The following is a 5,995-nucleotide window of genomic DNA, read 5'->3' on the forward strand; positions in this document are numbered from 1 at the left end:
TTTAGAATAATTTTAAATATAAAAAAAATTATTTAATTCACCATCTATCATTAAATTCATCAATTATTCATCATAGTTTTATTTATAAAATAAGCGAAGGAAAGAAATTCAGAAATGACACAGATAAGTTGAAACCTTTCTTCTTTTTTTTCTTTTTTTTTTGTTTCTTCTTTGGCTTCGCTTTCTTCTTTTAATATACATTTCCATTATCTAGGGACGCACTACCACAATTATCTTTGAACTGTTCAACTCCTGTTTTTAGCAGTGTAATATCTTTTCAATCAAAATTCCAGAACTGACGCATTTAACTAACATATTTTTCGAAGAAACGACAGCAATTATTTTCAATTGTATAAAAGCTAAAAAAAGTGGAATCGTTTGTTTGTATCAGGCCTGTCCAAGTTTTTGCTCTCGAGCAAAACTCCTTTCTCTCTACGTCATCCTGAGTGAAACGAGGAATAAACAAAAGCACAGACGCTGAGACTCCACCCATACATGAATCACACGTATTCGTTGTATCATCTGCTGCGGGCAGTTATATCAGAAGTGTTGGCGATTCCAGAACGAGGTAGGAGGTTTCCTCCGCTCGATGAAGCTAGAGAGAAACCTTTAATTATAAATTATAATATTACATATCTTAGATTTCTACGCTATATATTTCATAGTATAACGTACAGTGATGTAACTCTTCTATTTTATTATCTTGCCCTAGTTTTTTTTTACTATTTCAACGATATATATCATGACGATATCTTTTCTTGATTATTGTAACACTTTTTATAAGCTATATATCTTTGTCGTGTTCTCATTTCGTCGCCCCGAGCCTTAATCCTATAATATACAACAAAAGCCCAACTTGCGCCGCAAGATACATGCTCCATAATACATCGCGAGAGAGTTGTATACCCATTACATTACCCTGGCTGATTCTTTCAAGGCAACATATACGGATGTTCGCGCAAGAACCGCGAGGAACATCTCACGATTCTCATCTCTCGTTTCTATTCGCGCACTCGGGGTCGTTAAATTTTTTACTCATTTTTTACAATTCGGACTCGCGAGTTCGCCATACTCTAGAGACACGCAAGGCAGATATCTACTCAAGAAAATATCCTACAATGGAAAAGAAATTCGCTATCGTTGATTCTCGAACCCGTCATTTTATTGCGGAAGAAGTTTTCTCCTTATAAAAGAATCCTCGAATTTTAATTGCCGACAATGCATCTGACTATAAATTATTTTCTCCTCAAAATATTTAGAATGATTGACAATTTTATTTTTCAGGAATCATTTTTTTTTATTATATAATTCTTCACGAATCATCTCGATAATTAATGTGTTAAACATAAAATTAATAGAAATAAAAGTCCAACTTATTTTTTAAAGAGTTTTAGAGTTTACAAGAATCAACAATTAATTTTAAACTTAATTTAAAAATACTTTAAAAATATTTATTTTTCTATTATATTACAGAAAGAATGATTTTGCTGAAATATTAAAAAATTTAACTAGATAAAGATCTGAAAGTAGTTTTTATGGACTATTAAAATAATTATGCAGAATATTAAGATAATTATTAGAATATAAAAATACTTTTGCAACATACTTAAGCATTATATAATTATTTTAATAGTTTAACAAAAAAAAAGTATTTTTAAATTGCAAATTAATTTTTAAATTGAAATTTATTTTCAAATTGAAAATAATTTTGTTGAACCATTAAAATAATTAATAAAGAACACTTAAATATATTGAGCAATGTTGCAAAATATTTTTATATTCTAGTAATTATCTTAATATTCTACATAATTATTTTAATAATTCAAAAAAACTACTTCCAGATTTTTATCTAGTTAAATTTTTTATTTCAGTAAAATCGTTCTTTTTATATGTGCAATATATTGAGCAATGTTATATATTGAGCAAAATATTTTTATTTCAAATGCAAAATTTCAAATTATTAAAGCATCTAAAGTTTTAGATGCTTTAACACAACCGTTTTTTCTGTATACATATACCATCAGAGAATATATCTACTTTCTAAAAGTTTTTTTTATATGAAAGTCTTCAATCACTGGCCACATCTCACACGATCAGAAACGACTTTCACTCATTGTCACGTCGAACTCACTTTCCCAAAAATCTCCAAACTTTTGCAGGAAATTTTTCACGAGGGAGGATTTCGCATTATAATCTTCTTAGGAATGGCTTGATACTGACCCATCAGTATCATACTTGGCATTTTTAATCCTGAATGTGCACACGTCGCGGCGAAGAGAGAGAGAGAGAGAGAGAGAGAGAGAGAGAGAGAGAGAGAGAGAGAGAGTAGAGTAGAGTAGAAAAGACGGAGGAAAAGGGCGGCACTCGTAATACATACGTGCATCATGCGTGCAATGGCCCGTAAAAGCTGACTGGCTGCTCGGCACCCGAGAGAAGAGGGATGCAGCCACGCCAGCTATGTTAATTAAACGCGTTTCTAGCCCCCGCATAGAAAACCGAAGAAAAAAGAAAGAGTCACAGGAGAAGAGGAGAAGGAAGAGGAGGAGGAAGAAGATGAATAGAAGTAGGGAGGAGATGGCAGCAAAGGAGCAAAGGAAGAAAGAAGAGTGCCAAGGCTAATAACACGTCCCGTACGACGAACGCATGCCACACGCCCGTCTCTCCTTTTGCTACTTCTTCTCTTCTTTCTTCTTCTTCTTCTTCTTCTTCTTCTCCTCCTCCTCCTCCTCCTCCTCCTCCTTCTTCTTCTTCTTCTTCTTCTTCTTCTTCTTCTTCTTCTTCTTCTTCTTCTTCTTCTTCTTCTTCTTCTTCTTCTTCTTCTTCTTCTTCTTCTTCTTCTTCTTCTTCTTCTTCTTCTTCTTCTTCTTCTTCTTCTTCTTCTTCTTCTTCTTCTTCTTCTTCTTCTTCTTCTTCTTCTTCTTCTTCTTCTTCTTCTTCTTCTTCTTCTTCTTCTTCTTCTTCTTCTTCTTCTTCTTCTACCTCTTGTTCACACACGGCGTACCGTCTTTTTGCCGCGGGGGGAATCGAGCGACGCCCGAAAGAATCGAGAATGCGCAGACCGATGCGACGGACGGACGGACGACGAGAGAGCATCTGAGAAACTTTGTAAGAACTGGAGTGAAGGCAAATTGGAGTATTAATTATCCCGGCGAGAGCGTGTATGGGAAGTCGATTTGCTCTCGCTCTCGCGACGGACACAGATTGCGTCTTGACGTCTTCAAAGGGTTGGAAGCTGCCGGTCGACCGCAGCAGCCTTCCCTCGTTCTTAGTTGGGAGGAGTCTTCTGGCAGGACGATCTGCACGATCTCATCCACCCGACGACGACGACAACGACGACGACAACGACGACGAAGATGACGGTGAGCGGGATAATCGCGGTGTCCGATGGATACGTAGGGAGCAGAAACGCAAACTGGAAAAGCATCAGCCGTTTCCAGTGAGATGCCAGCCTTTATTCTTTTACCGTAAAGCGGAGCGTGTTAATTGCGCATGGTAATTGCTGAGTGACGGGGCGGTTCGAATCGTTCACTATGTGTGGGATATGTAAGCCTTGATCGAAATTAGCAGGCTCTTAACCGAAAGCGCTGGTAACGTAAGTAACGAGACTAGGCGGGGCATCGTAACAGGATATCGTGCGATATCGCAGATTATGAAGAAAGCAAAGGAACAGGAAGATCTCTTCTCCGCGAAAAAGAGCGAAAACGTCAGCGAACTCGTCAAATTACTCGCTTCCATTTCGGAAGTTGCTGTCCACTTTTTTTTTCGGACAATCCAACAAGTCCTCCTTTGTCCCTTGCGTCGCTCGACGAAGACGGGCGTCCGAATCATCAATTTATTATAACGAGGCGCGTTCGTAGACATTTGTCAGAATATTACGCCGCGCTGTGGTCGTCGGCGATGCGCCACGACGGTAATAATTTTCGACCGGAGGGCAAACGCGAGGACGCGTTCACAGTAACGGCCTCGTTCGTTCGTTCGTTCGTCCGCCGCGAAACAAGTTTTTCGGTAATTTCGCCGGCCGGCTGTCCGCTCGCTGTCCGTCTTTGCTCGCCGCTCTGACAGCGTCCCGTTGCGGATAATCACTTCCTGGGCCTAATGGCCTACGGTGGAAAAAAAAGGCGTCCGAAAAACTCGCCGATTGTCCATGAGAAATTAATCAATATCGCAAGTACTCTCGCGATTTGTCAGAATCCAAAAGTACATCGGTTGTCGCGGTTACTTTGATCTCTGATGGAAAGATGGATGTCTTGATAGAAAATAAATTGCTCTTTCTAAGAACTGGATCCTGAAACTATTTTAATGATAATAATATTTAATGTTTCGAATATACTAAATTAACTATAGCAGTATGGTAGAATAGAATTGTAGAAATTTTCTTGCTCATTAAAACTATCCTAATCCGATATTTTTTGTGCGTTTAATGTTCAGGATTAGATTGCAAAACTTCTCTTTTTCACATCGAGACCAGATTGCCGAACTCATTGTCAATGTCGAAATTAGATAGCGAAACTTCTCTCGACGATACTCATCGAAGTTTCATTCCAACAATGCCGCGGCGTTTTCCCTTGGTATAAAAAAGTTGCATTAACGATTCCCGGAGTTCTCTCTTGTCACACAAAAAATCGAGAGCTGCTCGAAAGGGCGGTTGAAGTCACGCCGTCGACAAATTAACTGGCGAAGGGCTGCCGGCCATAAGAGGTATCGAGGGGTCGCGGGTCGCCTATCGTTGTCGACGTCGTTTCAGGGAAACGCACGTGGATCAGGAGAGCCGGGAAAGGAAGCGACAGAGTGCATATGTCCGACGAGAGTACTTAATCATCCGGGGAATTTTTCCGTCGACAACTGATTAGCCGCGCTTGAACCGAATGGCTGATTAACACGTTTTAACATGCCCTCCCTTCCTCGTGAAAACGATATGGTCGCGTCGGAAGCCACTTCCGTGACGAACTACGTTATTTTTATCGCGAACGTGAATAGGTATAAATGCACGGAAAGTCGTAGTCGCTATGTCATTAGTGAGCTTTTTAACTGAATAAGGAAATTGAGGATCTTTTTAAGTAAGAAAGACTTTCCGCAGAGATGTCTTGATAATTTTAACATGGTTGTCCAATAACCATATTAGTTTAATTAAGATAAAGTGTAAAATAATTTTAATTTAATTTTAGTAATATTTTTAATTAAGTAATATTTTTATTTTGAAATTAAATATGCAACTAGAAAGTATTTTATAAGAGACAAATATATAAAAACATCTACTTCCTCGATGTTAAATATCTTTATATATTTAATATCGAGGAGGTAAATTTATAAAATATTTATAAATTTTTATATATTTATATAATTTATATATTAATTTAAGAGAAATAAAAATTAAAAGAAAAGATTTAATTTAAAAAATTAAGATTTATCTTATTATTTTGATAAAAAAACGAATCTTTATAAATAATTGGACGATTTATTTATGCATTTTTTATTTTCTACAATGGTTAATAATATGAGATCCATATAATGATGACATCATATCATGTTGATCGTTTTTGTCACCCTTTTGTAGCGGACGGTCTTATTATGGGCGCCATTAAATTTCACGCAATTATAAATAATAAATTACAGTATATCGACGCTCGTGCTGATAGATGAGGATCCGGCAAAACGACATATTACAATCAACGTATATTTATTATGCTATAATTAACCGGAAATTGTCGTTACGTTATTAACTAAATAATAATGATGTATCCGCGCGACAAATGGATGAGATGAAACGACATTGCGTTATCACAATTATCATTATCATTTCCATCGTGTTTCTTTTTTCTTTTTTTCCGCCGTATAATCGGAAGCACCGGTAACGATAAATACAGTTTGCAATTTTACATGCACGATGCGATATGTCTGCCGTAGGCAGAAGCGTTTCGGAATTCGAGAATCGCTAATGCGACTGCGGCGAAATGATAAATCTTCGTACGGAAACTTCATGCCCAGAATTTCCGCC

Source organism: Atta colombica, unplaced genomic scaffold (assembly GCF_001594045.1).
Source record: "Atta colombica isolate Treedump-2 unplaced genomic scaffold, Acol1.0 scaffold174, whole genome shotgun sequence".
Classification (NCBI taxonomy): Eukaryota; Metazoa; Arthropoda; class Insecta; order Hymenoptera; family Formicidae; genus Atta; species Atta colombica.